The 10,747-nt window shown below is 41.5% G+C and overlaps 1 protein-coding gene across 5 annotated transcripts in view; it reads left to right on the top strand.

The window, feature by feature from the left end:
• WBP2NL (WBP2 N-terminal like) overlaps positions 1-10,242 on the top strand; it is a 29,326-nt gene extending 19,084 nt beyond the window's left edge. For 2 of the 5 annotated variants that reach the window (XM_039236572.1, XM_039236564.1), the window contains exons 7-8: positions 4,646-4,813; positions 5,000-5,177. The gene's annotated coding sequence lies outside the window, so the exon portion shown is untranslated. Of the gene's footprint in view, positions 1-4,645; positions 4,814-4,999; positions 5,178-10,224 lie in introns of those variants that run through there. The other 3 variants (XM_039236595.1, XM_039236582.1, XM_039236591.1) reach the window with 2 other exon arrangements.
• The last annotated feature ends 505 nt before the right edge of the window (positions 10,243-10,747 follow it).

Consider the following 10,747-nt stretch of genomic DNA (forward strand, 5'->3'; position numbering starts at 1 on the left):
GCTAGGCCCTAAATTATGTTAAAAATATCAAGTTGAGGGGCACCTGGGTGGCTCCTCCATTGGTTAAGCAGTTGGACTCTTGGTTTTGGCTCAGGTCATGATTTCATGGTTCATGAGTTCAAGCCCCTCATTGGTGCCAGCTGCCAGCACACACAGCCTGCTTGGGATTCTCTCTCTCTCTGCCCCTCCCCTGCTCAAACTCTCTTTCAAAATAAATAAACTTTTTAAAAATTAAAAACAAATCAAGTAGAACACTCAGTTGTTTTTCACAGCATTGTTTATATTAGTGAAAGGATGGACCAGCCCATCACTAAATTTCCAATAGTTAGAATTTCATAACTCATGGTACATCCATACAGTGGAATATTATGTGGCCATTGAAAATGACATCTAGATTAGGAAAAGCCTTCTTTAAGATCAAAACCAATAAAGGAAAACAGTGATAAGTTTGACTATATCAAAAATTTTAACTTCTGTATGACCAAAATTGAAAGACAGAAAACGGGATAGGAGAAAGTTAATCTCCAACATACATGTTAAACAAATAATTCATAGTTAGAATCTATGAAGAGCTCCTACAAGTCAACCAAAAATTAAAAATGGACAAAAGATATGAATTCTCAATTAACCAAGGCAGTCAAGTGGCTCAGAAACATTTCAAAAGTTGTTCAATCAACTTGACTAGTGTTAGGAAAATGCAACTTGACATGAGAAACAGTTTCATCTCCAAAGATTTACAAATATTAAAAAGATAGAAAAAGTTAAGTGTTGGGAAGGAACACATGTGGGGAAAGGTTATTTTATCCAATATTGGTGTGAATGTAAGTTGGCATGCAGTTTTAGAAAGAAATTTGGCAGTGCCTTTTAAAAGGTAAAAGATATCTACTCTTTTTAAAAAAATTTTTTTTAATATTTTTTTATTTTTGAGGGAGAGGGGTCTGAGGGACAGAGAGAGGGAGACACAGAATCCGAAGCAGCAGCACAGAGCCTGACGCGGGGCTTGAACTCACAAACCACGAGATCATGACCTGAGCCAAAGTCAGACGCTTAACCAACTGAGCCACCCAGGCGCCCCAAAAGATATCTACTTTTGATTTAGCACCTTTACTTGTCAATATCTATCCCTGAGAAATGCTTGCACCTGTGCACAAAGATGTGTGTGGGAAGATTTTATTACATTCATTGTTTCTAACATCACAAAATTGGAAATAACCTATGAAGTCATTAAAAGTATTTACACAAACTCTGGTACATCTAAGCTACATATGCAAAAATTCTGTCTTATTGTTAAAATGAGAAAAGCAAGTTGTAGGGATTATATACTGCAGTGATTTTCAATCCCATCAGACTGAATGCCCCCATAACAAATAATTTGTAATGTCTCCTTTAGATCATCGGAATGAAATTTCTAGACAACCGCATGATTCCACATCACTTCAACCTAAATCAATCAATACATAATGCCATAAATGTGATAGAAAGAAATAATAGAAAACTAGTTTGTAGTAAAATTTTAACTATTTTAATATATAAATGCTTAAATTCCACCGTACAAGAAAACATAACAAAGTAATCAAGTGCTCACCCCCCCATATGTAGATTCAGCAAATTCGTAAACACTAGAACTGATCCGTGTATGTTGTATTGGTGACTTGAATACCATAGTGGCAGTGCTGGTGGCAATGTCGTTTTCCAAAATGATGAACAATCCTTGACAAATTTCTAAATAAAACAAAGTTTCATTTTCCCTTTACACAGTGGTTAAATTCCTGAAAAGTTCTGCATGTATTAAAATCATATAATACAGGGTTAGGCTCTAGGCTCAAATGATTACAAGCATCTGTCTTATTGACATTGATGGCCAGAGATTCATTTAAAAATCATGAGGGGGTGTAGGATGATTCTTTGTTGTGAGGAACTGCCCTGTACTTTTCAGGACATCTAGCATCCTTGACCCCTCACCTATCAAATACCAACAGTGGCTTATAATTGTGATCACCAAAAATGCCCCCACTCATTTCATAATTGCCCCCTGGGGGTCAATGCCCAGAACTACCATTCTAGACTATTAGACTATTCCAAGGTTTTTAGCCACTTAAAGACTCACTATTCCCCTACCTTGACCAACTTCCTAATTTCACTGGCCTTTCCTTGCTTTCTTACAGGCTTATCAAGTCACCTAAAAGGAGGCCTTAAAACTATTATATCAAGTGTTTTTAGATATTATATAGCAGAAATGTTTTAGGAGCTCTAGCATACAATATTACCAGACCCAGAAGACATTTAAATCATGTATTTTTTTCTATGCATGTTTAGTATGTAGTTGAGGACATGTTGTATATACAAGTGTTTCACCTGACACTTTATATTTTCATAGCTTTTACTTATTTGCTTATTAAGTGTTTCAAAAAGTTTTAATGTTTACCTATTTTTTAGAGGGAGAGACAGAGCATGAGTTGGGGAGGAGCAGAGACGGAGACAGAGACAGAGAATCTGGAACAGGCTTCAGGCTCTGCACTGTCAGCAGTGAGCCCGATATGGGGCTCAAACTCGGGAACGGCAAGATCATGACCTGAGCCGAAGTGGGACACTTAATTGACTGAGCCACCCAGGTGCCCCAGCTGTTTTTTAAACAGCTTTGGGGTAGGAGCACCTGGGTGGCTCAGTCAGTTAAACGTCCAGCTTCAGCTCAGGTCATGATCTCAGGGTTCATATGTTTGAGCCCCTCATCAGGCTCTGTGCTGACAGCTCAGAGCTTGGACCCTGCTTCTGATTCTGTGTCTCCCTCTCTCTTTGCCCCTTCTCCACTCATGCTTTGTCCCTCTACCTCTCTCAAAAATAAATAAACATTAAAAAACAGTCAAAACCCATAGCTTTGAGGTATAATTGATAATTATAAAAAATTGAATATATTTAATGTATAGTTGGATAAGTTTCATAGGTTTTTGAGAATTCCTCATAAATATTGTTAGTGGCTACACAGTATTCTGACACGGTGCACCATTACATATTTTCTCAATCCCTATTTTAAAATATTTTAGTTGTTTACAAGTTTTTGCTATTACAAACAACATTGCGATTAACTTCTCTTATATAGAGCTTTTTTTTTTTTTAATTTTGGATTATTCCCTTGAAACAGGTTAGAGTTATTGATTGAGCCTCATTGTAACAATTAGGAAACCAGATGCTCCTATGCTGCCAAGGACAGGCTTCCCTAAGGAAGTTGGTGGATGTTAATGGGTCTTATGTGGAAAAGGTGGTTATTGAATCACATATATTTGAAAAGCCAAGTGAACAGATTTCTTAACCTCATGACCTCTCAGCACCTTGAATATACTAGTGAACATAAATCTCTAAGAGGGAGAGATTTTCAAAATACACATATTTTTCAAAATTATTTTACCTAATCTATTTTATTCACTAAACATTTTGGAAAAACTATTATTTAGTGGAACAAACTTCAGGAAACACTTTCTGGAATGAGTGGATATTAGAATTAAAATGAACTGTAAGTGTCTGGAATATGCTAGCCCTTAAAACTGTTCCCAACAGTGAGGCAAGTCAAGGACCATTCTTCTTCCCCTTCCAAGAAAAAGGGCTTCATGTCCAGTTTGTAGAGAACAGGAGATCTTGAAGAAGGCACATGATAGTATAGAAAGTAGCTACAGATTCCTCATAGAAATTACTGGCATAGAGTCATGTCTGGGACACTGGAGTGGCAGGATAGGGACTTCCGGTATGTCCAGGTAACTGCATGCAGGGAAGAAGTAAAAAGGGAAAACATAGGTATAACCCTTTTCTAAAGATTCCAAATAGAGTATTCAGACCATATGGATCTTTTTTAAAAAATGTTTATTTATTTATTTATTTACTTTGAGAGAGACAGCAAGGGAGGGGCAGAAAGAGAGTCCCGAGCAGGCTCCTTGCTGTCAGCACAGAGCCAGGTGCAGAGCTCAGTCCCACGAACCATGAGATCATAACCTGAGCGGAAGTCAAGAGTTGAATGCTCAACCAACTGAGTCACCCTGGTGCCTCAGAGCATATGGATCTTAAACATGGGTCACAGGTTCCAGACCTCTTTCTCTTATAATTTTTTGGAGGAAAGTGCTGAGGATTTTTTTAAAGAGTTTCTTCTTTTCTCACTTCTTTTTAAAAAAAATTTTTTTTAATGTTTATATTTCTGAGAGAGAGAGAGAGAGACAGCATGAACAGGGGAGGTTCAGAGAGAGAGGGAGACACAGAATCTGAAACAGGCTCTAGGCTCTGAGCTACCTGTCAGCACAGAGCCCAATGTAGGGCTCGAACCCACAAACTGAGATCGTGACCTGAGCCAAAGTCAGACATTTAACCGACTGAACCACCCAGGTGCCCCCTTCTTTTTTCACTTCTAAATCTCTCTACATGGGCAGAAGTGACAAGGAGAGGAAGAGGGAGAGATTCTCCAAACCAGAGCAGGAATAAGGTTCCCCTCATTCAGCTTTTCAGTTTGTGCTGGAATGTGATGTGAGTTGGGAATAGGGTCAAGGGGTGAGGCCTCTTTTATGCTGAAATAGTTCTCTAAATAGCTGACCTCTAACAAGCATATTCTGGGATTAGAATTCTAAAAGGGAAGCAAGCAGACTTTCTCTTCTGCTCTTCGTTCTAGTCATACATGTACCAGATGGATTTGAAGTGAAGTCCAGCAACCTAGAAGGGTAAGCAGGTCCAAGCCTCCTGAAAGTGGAATTCTGTCATGTTCTCCCCTGCAAAGGGAACTTGGTCACCTGTTTCCCCAAGCTGCTGGAATACAACCAAAGGTGGTAACCGTATAGAGGTGAGACCAAGCAGAGCCCCAGTTTGGACCCACTGGGGGCTGTGAGGCACACCTACTCTTAGCGCCCACTGCCTGATGCAGCTATTCCCCCAAAGACTCAGTCAGATTCCATCTATAAGAAGCACATCCTATAAGAAGAGCTTTGGGTCCTGCGTATGCAAAGGGATCTGGTTTTGCTCTGCTTAGGACAAATCCGGCAAGAGTTCAGTGAGGCCTGTTCTGTGCTGAAACACTAATGCTGAGTCATTCGAATCCCCACTGACATTTTGGATGCCTCCTTCCTGATTGATCCCTGAGCTGGTGGATTCATCATCTTCCTGTCTCCTCCCCAGCTGCAATACAGAATCTGCTCTTGCTTTTTGTACTTCGCCTCTTCATTTCCTTAATAGGAAATAGGAAATAGAATACAAAAGAAAAGGAAGAAGGCCTTTTATTCCTGGACTGTCTGATAGTAGACCTACAAAATAAGCACCTAAATACTCTTTTTCCTAGACAGGTGGATGCCTGTAGAACCTTCTGGGCTTGACTGTCCTGAGGAATCAAGGGGAAAATGTGTAGTGGAGGAATTTTTCAACCTATAGATTAATATATGCAGGAAATACTGCATATCTTTGTTTTCCATTAATTCAAGTATACAGACCGCCTCCCCCCCAACATCTGCCTTGCTGGTGGGCTCCTTCAAACCCCAAGATTATGCAAATTTATCCAGATCTTATGTGGCGTCAAGATGCCAGGAAGGCCCTTCCAGGCATCAGATTACTTCTGAAATAGCTACTGCCCAGTCCGGACAGTCACATCAAGTCTGATTTCTGGGTTGTTTCCTTCTGTCCCTGGAATCTTGGGTGGGGCCTGGAAGTTGGGTGTCAGAGATCCAACTCCACACCCCTGAGCACTGGGGAGCAGGACCCCAATGCCTACTCCTTGAGAGACTGCCAGTTCCTTCCCTACCCTTTCAGATTCTCCTGCCTCCATTGCCTCTCCTTGAGCACCCATCCTAATCTTAATCTTGGGATTTGGGTTTCCACAGAGGATAATAGAGAGCCTTTGCCTTCATGTTGACTTGGCTTTTCTTGCCCACTGCCTGGTTGCTTGCTTGAAATCATGTATGTGTGACTATGTGTAGATGTAAAGACCCAATTCAAATTCATACTGCACAGGTTACCTAGTTATCTAGTAGAAAGTAAAACATGTGGCAACCATCCCAACCTTTATCTGGAGCACCTTTAGGAGAGGGCAGTTGGTGTAGCACAGTCAACCATGGACTTCTAGAGAGTAAACTTGTCTTTGAAGGTCCCCAAATGATTCAGGAAGAAAGGATTCCGTCTAAGGGAGAGATTTTGACCAGCAGTTTGATTAGTCTAAATGTGTATTTAATAGCTAATATTTACTGTTTAGTAATCAGCATGTATTATTAAACATAAGACTGTATTAATTGTACTGGGTGTTAATAAGTAATTACTAATATTGAACACAGTTGTTAAATTCCATTTAAGTTCTAAGTAGTCATTCAGCAAATCTTTGAGTGCCGTAGCCAAGGTCAGTGGGGCTAGATATTTGAGTTGTGAGAAAAACCAAGGACAATTTTATCCTCCATCTCAGAAATAGATAATGGTCATCTTGTAGAGAAGTTACCAGAATGTGTCTTGCTCTCCTCTTTCACCATGTCTGTGTCTGGAATGCTTTCTATCTTACTCCTCTCCCTACTCTAATACTGAGCTCCTTTTGGTTGCCTGGCTGAGTCCTATTCGGCAGCTAAGTCCCAACCCAAATGCTCTATGAAACCTTCCTGAATTTCCCAACCAAATTCAGATGTTATTTCTTCCTTTGTCCCACTCTATCTTGTGCACGACTCCATTAGAGTATTTACAGAGTAATTGTCATTGCTGGAGTATATGTCTGTCTGCCCTGAACTGTGAGTTCTCTGAGGACACATATTGGGCCATTATTTGATGTGAGGCATTACTTCTTGTGCTGTAGAGAGGAGACAGAGTTGTTTCAAATATAGTCCCTGTTTTCTAAGAACTTACTGTTCAGAGATTTAGGGCAAGAAAGAAACTAGTTGTTAGCAATTGTTTTTTTCACTTTGCCACTCTTCTGGAAGATCCACGGAAAAGAGTTCCTGGTTATTGTTTTAATATAGGTTTTATTACTTTTTAGGTATGGTAAGGCCAACATTAGACAGCTGCCATTGAAAAGATAGTTTGTTATACTTATAGAGGCATGCCATGCCATGAGGACCACACAGGAAAGCACCAGGGACAAGAGGGAGACTGTGCCGCAGCCTTTATTGTGGTTTCCTTGGGAAACCACATGGGAAGGAACAGGTGAGGCAGGGTAAGCAGGTTTAGGATTGCATAGTTTGAATAATGGCAGTGGGCTTGGGGGCATAGGGGCTGGCCCTGGTTGTCTAGTCCCTGGCTTGGGGGTGATAGAGCAGGTGGGGCCTGATAACAGAGGTGGTTGGAGCAAGAATGTATTATGCTAAGTGAAATAAGTCAGACAGAGAAAGACAAATACCATATTATTCCACTCATGTGGAATTTAAGGAACAAAAAAGATGAACATATGGGAAGGAAAAAAAAAAAAAGAGAGAGAGGAAAGTAAACCGTAAGAGACTCTTAACTATAGAGAAGAAATGGAGCGTTGATGGAGGGAGGTGAGTGGGGGATGGGCTAGATGGGTGATGGGCATTAAGGAGAGCACTTGTTATGATGAGCCCTGGGTGTTATATGTAAGTGATGAATCACTAAATTCTACTTTTGAAACCACTATAACACTATTTATAACTAGACTAACTAGAATTTAAATAAAAATTTGAAGCAAACAACAATCCATATACAAAAAAAAAAAGAGGTGTTTGGGGGAATGGCCCCAGAATGGTTGACTTCCTTTTGAAAGGCACATTCACCCAGGGGTGCCTGGGTGCCTCATTTGGTTAAGCATCGACTTTGGCTCAGGTCGTGATCTCACAATTTGTGAATTCAAGCCCCATGTCGGGCTCTGTGCTGACAACTCAGAGCCTGGAGCCTGCTTTGGATTCTGTGTCTCCCTCTCTCTCTCCCCCTCCCCCGTTCTCTCTTTTTCAAAAGTAAATAAACGTTAAAAACATATTTTAATTAAAAATTTTAAAAAATTAAAAAAAAGAAGAAATTGGCTAACCCTCAGAGGGCCAGTCCCTTTAGGGGTAGCAATCCCCAGATGTCCAAGTATCAGAATACAGAAAATAAAAAATATGATTAATACAGTTATAAAACTAGGTCCCTGGCCTTCCTCATTGGTCCCCTTAACTCTGTGTGGAATCTTTGAAAAACAGGATTAAAAAAGGAAAGGGAAGAGGGAAGGAAACTCCTCTCTTAATTTAGAGTGCAGTCAGCTAAAGGTAAATCAACTACACTGTTTTAAATAAATAGGGGCTATTTCCTCACATAACAAAACTTCAGGAGGTAAGCAGACCCTGATCGGTGCCATAACTCAACCACATCATCTGAGGCTCAGCTCCTTCTAGTCTGCCACCCCTGCTATGCCTAGCATGTTGGCCAGGATGGTCAGGACAGCTGACCGCCTCTGGTCTTGTGCCCACCTCCAAGGAGGAAGATGGGATGGGCAGAGGTACCCACCTGTGGCTCCCTTCCCTTCTCTAGATCCTGGCCTGAGGGCGGGCACCTTCTGAAATGCTAATCTAAAACAATCTAAATATCTCTCATTGGAATACTGCAGGGTTATTAAAAATGCGGTAACTGAAAATGTACTAATAGAGATTAAGCTCCAAAAGATAGTACATGAAAAAAAAAAAAGGCTACAAAATCACATGTTTACTTTGCCACCATTTTCTGCACATGCTGAGAGTGACTGAGCCTTGTTTGGGGAGCTCCATAGGACCCTGGTGGCAGGACTTGTCTCAAGGGGAGGGAGCTGCACGGCTTGGGGAAAGGACTGGGAGCGAGGATGAATTTTTCCCACTCTAAACCCTTTTGGATCTTTTGATTTTGTGCTATATGCTTGCATACTGTGTGTTTCTCTTTTTAAAAGTGAATAACTTAAAGAATAAATTAATAATAGGCTAGGTTCTGCCTTGCTTATAAATTGTGAAATGGTTCCTCTCAACCTTTGGGATTAAGTGCCAAGTCCTGGTTTTCTGTATATGTGGGTCACATTATACTCCTTAGTATTTAAGGACCTGCATGGTCTTGGCCCTTCCTGTCACCTCTCCAGCTATGCACTCCAGCTGAGCAGAACAAAATGCAGACCCTGAACTGGGCATGGCCTTTGCCTCTATGCCTTCCTCCCCACTGTGTTTTACTCATCTTTCAAAATAGCCCAGAAGTTCTTTCTTCTGAGAGGCTTCTTCTCATCTTCCCTTCCATAGTAATTGCCCTTCTACTGAGCTTGTATTTTTTCTAGTGAAAACCTTTGCCAAACCTACTGTTGCCTGCCCATCTCCCCCATGGCCTGTCAACTCCTTGAGAACAGAGACTGTCCCATTGCAGGGACATCTAGCAGAAAGCACTGCACAGAGTGCGTGTCTAGTAAACATTTGTTGAGGGAATAGGAATAGAAATGTGACTATGTTATGTTTCTTGATTTATAATACACACATATAATACATATATATACCACCAAGTTCTGGCCATGAGTTGAAGATTATAATTTCCAGAATAAGTTTCATTTGGCAGGCTATTAGAGAGGATTTGAATTTCAGATTTTATTTATTTATTTTATTATTATTTTTAAAAATGTTTAATGTTTGTTTACTTTTGAGAGAGAGAAAGAGAGACAGAGTGTGAGCAGGGGAGGGGCAAAGAGACAGAGGGAGATGCAGAATCTGAAACAGGCTCCAGGCTCTGAGCTGTTAGCACAGAGCCCAACATGGGGCTCAAACTCATGAACTGTGAGATCATGATCTGAGCTGAAGTCAGACGCTTAACCAACTGAGTCACCCAGCCTCCCTGAATTTCAGATTTTAGAGGAAGCTGTCCCTTCTCAGGCTGGTTGAGTTGAACAGTCCTGAAGACATGGTTATGTTTCACCTCTTCCCTACCTCACAGCCATGGTTTATATGGTTCCTACTGGCCAAAGCCACCACTGGCAAGGTGGTCCCATAGAGCTCATCTGGTATGTAAAGGCCTCTGGAAGTGAATAAACGGTCATTACTGAAGTTGGGTGCTAGGCGATGTGCTAAGGTACTTCATGAACATATCTCACTTAATCCCCATCGCAATCCAGTGAAGTGGGTACTTTTAATATCTTCACTTTATGGCTACGTATACTAAAGCTTAGAGACTTTAGGAAACCAAAGAATCCACAATTACTGAGTGGTGGAAGCAAGACATGAACTCAGACTGATTCCAGAGCCTGCAACCCTAACCGCTGATGGCGGAACCTACGCCCTACCATCCTCTTTTCATCCACAGGTGCCAGGCAGTTGGAAGCGTTTCCTGTGCATGTGGTGGCCTGATCCTGTCTGCACATCTGTGAGATCCTGGTGAGCTCTGAGTCCCTTCCTTGTTGTGGGCTTGACCCCTGGTGGTCAGAGGGCTTAGAAAATCAACTGTGTCAAATGTGGTATAGTAGGTCAAAGAGGGCTCCAATTTCTCACAGGACCAGAAGACTGGTTCCAGATCCTGTGCTGCCATGCAATGGTGCGGGGGGTAGGGGGTGGTGGAGGGCCTCAGGCTAGCTGCCCTCAAGTCAGCTAAGCTGATACAGGAAAGAAGAAATCCTGGGACCTTTGAGTTTTTCTTGGCCTTGTGCCCTCATCACAAACCCCACATCAGCTGCCTTAGTGATGCCCCGAGCAGAGGGTACTTATAACATGGAAAGTGAAGAGTCTGAGAGGGGCTGCAGTTACGTTAATGGGCTGGCACATTCGTTAGCCATGTGCTCATGCCAAGCACCCTGCCAGGCATTTCACAGGTGTAACCCAGCAAGGTGAGT

Source organism: Hyaena hyaena, unplaced genomic scaffold, assembly GCF_003009895.1.
Source record: "Hyaena hyaena isolate Hyena2069 unplaced genomic scaffold, ASM300989v1 scaffold_4, whole genome shotgun sequence".
Classification (NCBI taxonomy): Eukaryota; Metazoa; Chordata; class Mammalia; order Carnivora; family Hyaenidae; genus Hyaena; species Hyaena hyaena.